The sequence below is a fragment of the Panthera tigris genome, chromosome E2 (assembly GCF_018350195.1).
Source record: "Panthera tigris isolate Pti1 chromosome E2, P.tigris_Pti1_mat1.1, whole genome shotgun sequence".
Lineage (NCBI taxonomy): Eukaryota > Metazoa > Chordata > Mammalia > Carnivora > Felidae > Panthera > Panthera tigris.
The window spans coordinates 51478170-51490276 of record NC_056674.1 but is presented as its reverse complement, the minus strand read 5'-3'; positions in this window follow the sequence as shown (position 1 = coordinate 51490276).

Genomic DNA, 12107 nt, shown 5'->3' with positions numbered 1-12107 from the left:
TAAAATGCATTTCTTGGGCGTTCACTCACTCAGAGCTTCAAGTTGTGAAAATAGCTTACGTTGTAGGCAACGTCAAACAGCGGCCACTTATGGTGAAACGCAGTGTTACAGCTCAGCTCTGTCCACTGGTATAGGGCCCAAGAACAGCTGTGAGCACATTTGAGAAGGGTATAGAGGGTCAAATTTAGGAACCCCTCAAGGTACTGGCCATCTGAGGGAGTGGCCAACAGAAATGAGGTCTTTGAGTAAGAATATAGGGGACACAATCTTAGTCCAATTTTGGGAATGGTTTTCTAAATAACTTGGGATGGTTCAGTAACTTTCTAGAGAAATATGTGACCTAGGACAAATGGTCAATGTCTTCAGCATATCCTTTATTTTTTTCATATTTATCTATTTTTGAAAGACAGAGGTAGGGAGGGGCAAAGAGAGAGAGAGGGACAGAGGATCTGAAGTGGGCTCTCTGCTGTCAGCATAGAGCCTGACGCGGGGCTCGAACTCACAAACCGTGAGATCATGACCTGAGCAGCTGTGGGTCACTTAACCGACTGAGCCACCCAGGCTCCCCTAGCTATATCCTTTAATAATATTTCTTCTCTTGTATTTTATTCAATATAATTAGGATCTTTTGGTATACACACATCGTATTATTTAATCTACAAAGTAATCCTGTGCCATAGGGACTATGATCCCGATCTTACATGGGAGGAGATTTAACAGAAACTGCACACCTTTCCCAAGGTCACCAACTTAGTCTGTAGCGCTGAAGGGATGTAAAGTGGGAGCCATTTGAGTCTAATATGTGGATACTTAACCGCTAGGCTGGAATGTCTGTGGTTTTCTATGCTGTTATACATTTCAAGTTGCTATAGAACGGGTCAAGGGCAAGGAGACAAATTTAGAAGGTCAATAGTGAAGAAAGGGAGGAGATGCATGCCCTTGAAAACTCTTAGTACAATCCAAGAGCTCATATGAAAGGACGTGCGCCATGATTTCCTATGGTTTGTGTTGATGTAATTTAAAAGATAATGGAGCATGATTGCCACCAGCTCAGCATTATTTTCAGAGAAGTTCAAGCTAGGTGTGCAGCCCCTCCTGAAGGTCGTAGAGGAAGCTTCCTAATTATATCTCGTAGGACCAGTCATAGGCGGCTAACTCTAAATGCGTCTGAGGGGAGAAAAAAGTGAACTGACACGTATTCATCCCGTTTTGAGTGCTCGCCTTGGGCTATTGCTAATACTGCAGACAAAATGGTGAAAGGGACAGACATAGTCCTGGTACGAAAAGGGTAGGATTCCTCCCAGGGAGGCAGATATTAGTTTAGGTTGGGCTCCCCAGAAGCACATTTTTGCTGCATTCAAATATCTGAAGGCAAATGCCTTATTTGCGTGGTGATTCCAGGAAATGGGGCTCTGTGGAAATGAGGCCACCAAGGGAAAAAGTCGAAGCAAGGCACGTTATCCAGCAGGTTATCAGTGTCATTGGCTCAGAACTCCAGATGACAGTGGGAAACTACCTCACAGGTGTCCTCATCAGGAGGCAAGGTCCATGGCGTGTCCACCAACTCCTGTCAGTCCTTGGTCAAGGGCTATTGGTGAGGGTGCACTCCCCGTCGGCCCCTCCGGTCTGCCCTGTGCGGGGGCTGCTGTGGAGTCAGTGGCTAGACCAAGCTATCCTGAAACTGTTGCGAGTGCTTCCATGTAACGCTGGGTCATCATGCATGGCAGTGAGTTCCAAGAGGGTGTGGGTGGAGCATTGACGGTCTCTGCTACAAATACTAAACAAAAAATGTTAAAGAAGTAATGAGATGACTTACCAGCCCGATAAGCACTTGCAAAGAAGAAATACCAAGTGCTGGCCAGAGGCTCAGAGAAGGCTTCCCAGTGAAAGTGATGGTATGGAGTCTCTACAAAGTCACCAAGGATTGATCAGTGTTCCTTCCAGCTTACTTCACCTGAAGGAAGGATCAGCCCCCGTTCTCATGGTTCAAGTTACAGCCCTCACCTCCGTGTTCCAGGTAACACGATGGAGACGGGGGGAGGGGAAGAAAGGCCCACATCCTTTTTTTAAAGGTACTTCAAGAGTCCTCTGTGTCCGTCTACTTCCCTCTTGTTGGCCAGAGCCCAGTCACGTGGCCACAGCCTGTGGAAAAGGAAATCAGGAAATAGAGTTTTGTCTTAGTTAAGTGACCTTATCCTAGGTAAAAGTCAGGGTTCTACCACTGATGGGGAAGAGGAGAGAGAGTGCCGGGAGGTATAGCAGTGCTACAGAGATGCCCCTGGAGGAAAATGGAATATGCGTGGAGGATGGAGGCCAGTCCTTCCCATGCCTGCCGTAAGCGCGGCACTCTCCAGGGATCCCAACCCATGTGACTCAGCACTGTTCTCTCATCAACTCCTTTAAGACCATTTTTCACCCTCTTGGAATTTTCTCTTCATAGTAATTCCACTGGAATTTTACAATGGAGGTGAAGAAGAAAACCCAATTCTTTCCAGAACCAAAAGATACCAGTCGTAAGACACTGAAAACCATTTTACCTCTTAATGGACACGATCGTGTATGAATAGAATTAGAAACATTTCACCTCTCTTATCCATAAGTAGCTGTTATCCATAGAGATGATCTTATCAATCATTTAGTATTGTTTGGTAAATGTGGTTGGCCAAGTAGGAAGAATCTACCACGTAAGACTGAGTAAGGAATTTAAATCAAGTAGTTTATGTTTTTGAAAACTTGTTCGCACTGAAAGATAATTTCTGAGTGATTTCTTTTACCCCTTCCCCTGAATATTATCTAGGGCTTTCCCGTTAGTGTGAAGCTGTTTGATTTCTTGCATGAATCATCGCTACAATGATGCTGTCTGCCTCTTTCAAATGTTGCAGAGGGCTGTGTTTTCCCCAAAGTACTTTGCTATAGATCATTGTGAATAATGGTAGGGGGATAGGGATGTAAAATTCAGGTTGAGAAGTAAACAAAGCATTTACTCCTCAGATGGAGCCTAAGAGAAACCAGAAAGGAGGAGCATTCCCTCCCCTACCCCATCATTACCATTTTTCTTATAAGCTGAGAGAACCATGCTATAAATCAGCATGAAATAACCCTCCAGCTAACTCAGTCTCTTACTTCCCTGATGTTTTGGGCCTAAGAGTTGATTTCCCGGAGAGCTTTGTTTCCTTTGTTGTTTTCTTGGCCCATATCCAGTGGGTTGGGGCTTTCTCAGAGTGATGGTGGTGTGAAGCTACAAGATCTCAATGCAAATTGAAAATGCTCAGTATGAGAAAGGCACATTTTGCCTTTCCTGTTCTGAGATTAAAAGACTCAAGCCCCAGGAGAAGCCTCTTCAGGGGCAGGCATCCTACCCTATTAGTATGCCTGTCCTACCCTACCTACCCTTCTAGTATGCCCTTCCTCTTCACAAAGTTTAATGGGCTGCTTTACCCAAAGTGAGTGAGCAGGGAATAATGTCCACTCATCATCCATCCACCCATCTACCCATTCATCTCACTATCCATCCATCCATCTATCCATCATCCATCCATCCATCCATCCATCCATCCATCATTCATCCATCCATCCATCCATCTGTCCATCCTTCATCCATCCATCCAACTACCCATTCATCTATCCATTCATACATCCATCCATCTGTCCATCCATCCGTCCATCCTTCATCCATCCATCCAAGTAGCCATTCATCTATCTGTCCATCCATCAATCTATACATCATCCATCCATCTGTCCATCCAACTACCCATTCACCTATCCATCCATGCATCCATCCATCCATCATCTATGCATCCATCCATCCATCATCCATCCATCCATTCATCCATCCGTCCATCCTTCATCCATCCATCCAAGTACCCATTCATCTATCTGTCCATCCATTAATCTATCCATCATCCATCCATCTGTCCATCCAACTACCCATTCATCTATCTGTCCATCCATCCATCCATCCATCCATCCATCATCCATCCACCCATCTATTCATCCAGTTCCTGTATGCCTGCTATGAAATAAGCAAAGTGAAAGGAGCACATAACCCTGTTTCTGGAACTTGTTCAGATCCCAGTTTTCCATTTACTAGTTATGTGGCTTTTAGGCTCCAAGAGGTTAAAAGAGTTGCCCAAATTAAATTAGACCCAAAAGACGTAATTTTCAAGCCTGGTGTGAAAAACTACATGAGATACCATGACAGACTCTTCCAAGCATTATTTCCCACACATGGCAGTAGGGGAATGGACAGTTATTCCCTTTCTGCTTCCTGCATGACCAAGGTCTGGTGCATGTCCTGAGAGGGAGACAAACATGTCAACAACATGGCACAGTGTCCCAGGGAGGCAGAACAATGTCAATCCAGGGTAAGAGCATAGAAACTGAGATGGAGACAGGCTGTGTTGAACTGTGTTGAACTGTTCCTAGCTATGTAACCACGGGCCAACCCCTTAATCTTTCCGCAGCTTTATTTTCTACTTTGTAAGATGTGGATATTGATCATACCAACTTTACAAATGTGCGTGGGAAATTTAAAAGAGGTAATGCAAACGAACGTCTGTGCTGAGAAGCATCACTGTTTATATGCCGGTACTCTGTAGCTGCCTTTGCCACGGCACTTGGTATTTCAACAACTATGTTTAATTTGAGAAGTTTAGAGTTCCAATCTAACAATTTCCAAAGTACATTCAGTAAAACAGTAGTTTGTTGGGATTGTGATTAGGGTTGGGGTACTAAGGAGGCCTGTGGTCAAACTTCCTTGTGACACTCTAGGTCAAGTGAAATCAAGCAGCTTTCTTTAATGCAGGGCCATTTAGAGCCTTGTACAGTTGAGACTTTTGAATCCCAAATGGGGGTACAGAAGGCAGCTTCACCCAACCTTGTTCAACTTTTAGCCCCTTTGCCTTGAAGTCCACAGCTAGCATCCTGCAGGATGTCTTTTGGGAAACGCTGCTCTAGAAATCAATGGATAACTGTTTCTGAATGTCTGCTCAGGGCTAGGCCCTACAGAGGAAACAAAAGGAGAAAATGGCATGACCCCTGTTCAGTGAGCTGAGAGGCTTGCTCAAGAGAAAATAAAACTACAAACAGTTTTGAGAAGACTTAAACGCTAAAGTGGGGTCCGAGTAGATGGTGAAACTAATCGCGTGTCTGGTGTGGGGCACAATAGAGAGCGGTGGGGAGTGTAACAAACAGGAGAGCAGATGGCCATGGCTTCAGCCCAACTTCAATCCGTCATGGCCGTGAGACGTGTGCTCACAGAATGTATGCCACATCTTCCGAATGTTCAAGAGAAGCCAGAAGTCTGGATTTTTATGTGAAATGTCCCAGGTTTCTAAAATCCCAACAAATATTACCTAGGACGAACAAAGCAGAGCTGAGCCAAATTTAGCCCTGGTGGCACCAATTTGCAGTTTGTTGCTCTAAGCCAGTAGTTCTCAGCCTGGGGTGACTTTGCCCCTCTAGGGATATCTGGCCATGCCTAGAGACGATGTCGGTCATCACAGCTAGTGCTGTAGACGTCTCATGGGTAGGGAAGGGATGTTGCTAAACATCCTGCAATGCACAGAACAAGCCCCACAACAAAGAATTATCCAGCCCCAAATGTCATAGCGTCAAAGTCGAGAGAGCTTGCCGGAAGCCACGGATCCTTAGGTCCTGTGAGCGAGGAGGCCTGTGGTTTTGACTTGCTGCCTGTGTGACTTTGGAAATGTCCTTGTTCCAGTTGGTAAAAGGAGATACTTGGGCTAATTGATACTCAAGGGACTTTCCAGCCCAGGGGCTGAGGTCACATCAGTCGTCAGTGTTGGCAGTGGCCCCGCATTAAGGGCCGTCTCTGCAGCAACGACATTGATCAGAAATGATCGCTACAGAAATGACAACACACAGCCGGGGAGTGTCTCCAAGCTGGGACACTGTTTGTCCTTTGGAAGAGCTCAGAAGCCTGTTTCATGTCTGGAGGTCTCACTCCAGACAATTGAATAAATTTGAAGCTGATTTTAGAAGGCTGCTAAATCATCCTGGGCAGTTTTGTTTCAGAGACAGTTCATATTTTGTAGCGGGAAAAGTCAGAGGACGTGCTTTAATCTAACACACCCCTGCCTTTCCAAATGGGATGGTCTCTCCGATGTTGAGTTTGAGTTTTGGCATCGCACGAACCTGTTCATCCGGTTGGTTATCAGGAACACGGCTTGTGTGTGTGCGTGTGTGTGTGTTTTGTTTTGTCTTAAGGATTTAATTCAATCATGCCCACTGGAATTGAGGCAGGCTGCAGGATGAGATGCATGGAGAGGGGTGTCGATGCTTTGGCCGGGATAAGCAGTGACGGAGGGGCAACGCGACAGACAGTAAATGGAGGTCGTGTGATAATATACCCCACGTGTTCCTGCGAATGTGAACTCTGACCCCACCCCCACTACTCAGGCTGCCCTCGTGTGGCCTCGTGGCTCGTCTCCTCCGCGTGCCGCGGGGTTTCCCAAATGGCATAAATCACTAGGGAGAAAGGGCTTTCTATGAGCCTGGAGAGGTCCAGGCAGGGGTGTTGTTTAGGGATCCTGGGCGCTGACCCCACTCCTCCCATCCCCCGGCCCTGCAAGAGGAGGTCGTGACCTTGGGCGATGCCGAGTCGCATTCGGGAATATTCAGGAAAGCTAGGTGACTGCGACATCTGCTTTAACAGCAGCGTGTAGATTGGTGGGGCAAGATCTTCTAGAATGGTCATACGAATCTGAAGACACAACGGCAGTAGCAAAGCCAAACCCCATGCTGGGTGCAGTGTCCTGAACAGCTGTGCCCCTCTTAGGGGGTCTGGGGCCCAGAGAAACTGTTCCAAGTGCCCTGTCTCTGCCCCTTCTCTGGGCAGCAGTCACGCTTCCAGGAACTTCCTTGGCTTGCTGGGCTGGGAAATCAGCCTAATCGCCTGGTAGGTGTGTGAGCAAATGTGTGCAATGCCTGCCAGTCCCTCACACGTTCGAAATTCAGGTAAGTATACGATGCTGGTGATGTGCGGGTGTCTTAGCTCCGGCTCCCCGCTAAAGCAGACCCCGAGGCTGGGAGGTGCGCTCAAACAGTTTCTTTGGGAGAGGATCCTAGGAAGCACCAGCGATGGAGCGACGAGTTTGATGGCGTTTGAAAGGAAACAGGGAAAGGGTGCATTTTCAAGTTGAACCCGGGGCGCGTCCCCTCGGGGGCATTATGGAAGGCTGGGCAGAACATGCCTCTGAGTTATTCCACGCGGGCGCTGATGAAGCTGGGGTGTTTGGGCACTCATAATTTCCCTTCTCTGATTTGCCGAGGGCCGCTTGCAGGAGAATTCACTTTTCAGAACTTCTGGCTTGCCCTGCTTCGCAGGCTAAGCTGGCTCCTGTAGCAAAGGCCCTCAGGCAGAGAGCAGCAGGTGTTCCTAGCCGGCAGCTTTAAGAGGGCAGAGGTGAGTATTAAGGGCACACGGGTGGGGCAGTGCGGTCAACCGCTGTAGGATATCGATTGAAGCTATTATCGTCATCCCACTGCTTCCATGAAGGCAGGCCAAATGCAATATCCTTACGCTTACAGCTCTTGTAAACAACTCACAGAAGCAAAACATGCTTCCATACTACATTTTCAAGCGGTAAAAAGGAATACGAGTCAAAATTGCCACAGTGACTCGCCGCGACGGGGTGGTATTGTTTGGTCAAACAAAATCAAGGTTTGCAATGTGAATGTGGCACTAATTACCAAGGGGCAGGTTCTCCCGAGCCGGGGATTCCAGTAATATGCTGTGATAACTCGATGTTCCCCCTACTTCGCTCTATCCCGGCTGCTGCCAGAAGTCAAGCCCGCAGCTATGAGGTCATTTGGCCTTCACGTGACATAGTGCGTCGCTTTGTGTGAAGTCTTTCATCAGTCAAGGATCTTACTCGAAACGGGCTGATCTAACATACAAAGGAAGGGAATTAATTGGAGGGAGGTTGGGTCACCCGCACAATCTAGTGCGAGGACTGCAGAGTCATCCTGGCTGGGAAGCAGACAGGACTCCGGCTGAAATTGTGCCGCGGAAGCTGTCTGGCGAGGACACGGCTCTCACCTTTCTGGTAAACGGGGGACCCCTCTGTACCACCGCCACCCACAGCAGAGGCCGGGTACCACCGCCGATCCGTCACTCTGTTGCCACTTAAAGCCTTGACATTGTTGCCCCCGTACCAGACGCCAGCCTCAGGATCACTTCTCCGCCACCCTGCGTCAGAGCCCAGGTCGGGCGTGAATCTGATCGGTGGCGCTTGGACCCCGAGCCTGCATCTTAACAAGGGGGGAGGCTGGCACAGCAAACGTGTGGTATCATCAGGTTCCAGGGTGGGATTCAGGTTTTGTCTACTTCCAGGGTTCAAGGTGGGGGGCTCCCCTGACGTAGGAAGGAGGCACAGGTGCTGGCCCGTCACAAAAGCTGACTCATGTTGGCGATGGTCCTTCCTTTTTATTTTCCCTCTAGTGTGTCACGGTTAAAGATGCACAGGAAAAGCTTGGCGGGCTGGTGACAGTCTCCTGAAAGTGCGCCAGAGGAATATTAAAGTGGCCAAATTTAAAAAAAAAAAGAAGAAGTTTTTGAGTTCCCCAGATAGGGAAGTGAGAGGTGCTCTCGGTAAATGAGTGCCATGCGGTCGCATCACTGCACACCTGTTACTCCATCTCATTCTGGAAGGCAAGGGTTCCGTCTTATTTCTTTGCGGACAAGAGTAGGCATTGGATGCATGCTTAAAGGAGGGAAGAGGGTGGGAAGGGAGAGGAGATGGTTCCTAGTAGGTCTTCAGGTCTTGAACACAAATAGATTGGGGCCGGGTGGCTCAGTCAGTTGAGTGGCCGACTTCGGCTCAGGTCATGCTCTCACGGTCCGTGGGTTCGAGCCCCGCCTCGGTCTCTGGGCTGACCGCTCGGAGCCTGGAGCCCGCTTCCGATTCTGTGTCTCCCTCCCTCTCGGCCCCTCCGCCGCTTATGCTCTGTCTCTCTCACTCTCAAAAATAAATTTAAAACAACATTTAAAAAAATAGATTGGGGCAACGAATCTTGGGGCAGGAGTCAGGAGAGAAGCGCAGTTTTTAGAACAGAGGAGAACAGAATTCCACTTGGTATAGGAAAAGGTGTTTTGAAGGGTAGGGAACCTCAGATGTGGTTTGAAGAAAGAGCACATGGGTATAAAACCAAGCAAGACCGAAGTGTTTATAAGAAAACCAAATGTTCGGGGCTCCAGAGTGACTCAGTCAGTTAAGCTTCTGACTCTTGATTTCGGCACAGGTCGCCATCTCACAGTTCATGAGTTCGAGCCCCAAGTCGGACTCTTCACTGATGGCACTGAGCCCGCGTGCAATTCTCTCTCTCCCTCTCTCTCTCTGCCTCTCTCTCGCTCTCTCAAAATAAATAAACATTTTTTTTTTTAAAGAAAGAAAACCAAATGTTCTACAGAAAAAAGTACTAGGGGAACATTCAAAGGAGATCTGGTGTCCCAGTCTGGAAAACAAAATATTTCCCAGGGAATAAAACACAAAGGAAACCTAATCAAGACCCCACGAGCAGGACTTCTTGCTGGCTGACATCAATTACACACCAGGGCTTCTTTGGGGGGAAATGGAGGCTTTATTATTTTTAATAAAAAACCCTAGGGTCCCAGGTAAACTTGCTTTGCCAACTTCTCTGTAATTATGTAAAAAATAAAATTATTCCCATAAGAAGAGTATTGGAAACAGATGGGCCATATAATCTATTCAAGAATCTTCCATCTGTATTTTGGGGTATTAACTTGGGATTTCATGGAAAGGCATATGCTCAGAAGTGAAAGTCAGTTTCAGACAGACACAGTTCAAGTGAGAAACCATCTGTATTCAAGGAAAAGGCCAAAGACACAATCTGGACAGGACAGTGATTTATTTAAGAATGTTCCGGTTGTGGGGCGCCTGGGTGGCTCAGTCAGTGAAGCCCCCAACTCTTAATTTCGGCTCAGGTCATGATCTCACAGTTCATGGGATTGAGCCCCAAGTTGGGCTCTGTGCTGACGGTGTGGAGCCTGCTTAGGATTCTCTCTCTCTCTCTCTCTCTCTCTCTCTCTTCACCCCTCCCCAGCTCACACTCACATGCATGCACACTCTGTCACTCTCTCTCAAAAGAAATGAATAAACATTAAAAAAAAAAAAAAAGAATGTTCCACTTGGTAAGCAAGAAGCATCTGAGAAAAATAAGCTCAAATGAATACAAATTTGAATGGTGACTTCCTTTCTCTTGCCAGTAAATTTGGAAATTGTGTGATGAGTGTGTCTTTGTGTGTCTTTCAAAGCCACAGTCCGGTGTGACTGTAGGTGTTGGGCAAAGGATCCATATGGAGTGTTTTGGGAGGTGAAAAGGGGTACAACCCCCTGAGAAGGGAATCTGTGTGTGTGAGACAAAAGCCTTTGGAAGATGTAAATGTTCGACTCAGCAATTCCTTTTTAGAAAGATATATTAAGGAAATTATTAAAGATGTATGCAAATATTTTTGCTCCAAGCCTGTTTCACTGTGGCATTAATTATAATACTCCAAACCTGGAAATCTTCTACAACAGAAGTCAGGATAAGAGGTTTTTTTCTCCTACCCATAAAATTAAAAACCATGGGATCTTTGAAAACAGTATCAATGGAAGAATATATTAAGCAGGCTGAAAAAGCACCCAGAAAAATGATACCTGTGTCTACACTTATATACTTAAGGGTAAGATGATCTGGACACATCATGGAAGGTCTTCGTGGTGGTTATCAGGGTATCAGGTGAATATCCTGAAATGTTTATTCTTTAATGCATATCTGTACTCGATAATGTTTCTACAGTTGACACATATTGCTTTTACACTGAATACTTTTAAATGGACTTGTTTTAAGAAAAAAAAAAAATTCCAGGGGCACCTGGGTGGCTCAGTCGGTTAAACATTCGACTTCGGCTCAGGTCATGATCTCGCAGTTCAGGTCATGATCTCGTGGTTTGTGGGTTCGAGCCCCGTGTCGGGCTCTGTGCTGACAGCTCAGAGCCTGGATCCTGCTTCGGATTCTGTGTCTCCTTCTGTCTCTGCCCCTCCCCCACTCAGGCTCTGTCTCTGTCTCAAGAATAAATAAAACATAAAAAAAAATGTTTTTTAAAGAAAAAAAATTCTGGCATATGTCTTCCCTTCCAGCTGTATGGATGGGAGAAAGAAGTAATTTTTAATGAGTAAGTGAATAGCTACATGGTGTATGTTTTTATATATATCATCTCATTAACTGACACAATATCCCGTGGAGTAGAAAGTACATTTCTCTTAATTTTACTGCTGTTTACGAGAAACACCCTAGAGAGTGGAAAATCTGAGTTCAACCCAGGTTGACTGGTTCCAAAACCCATATATGTTCATCACACCAGCTGTCACCCAGGTCCCAAAGAACCTTCTGGAGGACTCTTTTACCCATGCTTTTCATTTCCCAGAGTTCTGTCGTCAAATTGGCTTTGAGTTCCTTTTCCAGAGTTGGTGGGAAGGCAGGAGCTTAGTCTATCAGATTTAAACACCCCAGAATATTTACCCTTGGGGTGGGACCACTTGCCTTCCTTGCCCCTCTCCTGGGACAGAGGTATAGTGAGTCCAGGCAAGTGGATGGTATTTGGTGACAGGACACAAGATGGGGAAAGAGGCAAAGTCTTCTGGGACAGCACCGATGGCAGGTTGCCCGTGGTAGCAGAGAGCCCAGCTGCCTTGAAGATACTTCACCTGCAGGGTCCAAGAGGAGCCTGCATCTTCGTTCCCAGTGAGCCCACCCAGGAAAGAATGAATGAATGAATGAATGAATGAACAAACGAGAGAGAAGTGGGACCCCTCCCTCACCCCAAGAGGCAGGGGAGGGGGGAGATAAAGGATTAGAGATACAAAGGGCAGTGGATGGAAGGGATAGAAAGAATTTCCAAAGGAGGAAAGTATTTTTTAACCTTCTAACTGCAAAGTAGGTAGTGCTAAGGCATTAAGACCTCAGATGCTTAGAGGGGCGCCTGGGTGGCTCAGTCGGTTAAGCGTCCGACTTCGGCTCAGGTCACGATCTCATGGTCCATGAGTTCGAGCCCCGCGTCAGGCTCTGGGCTGATGGCTCAG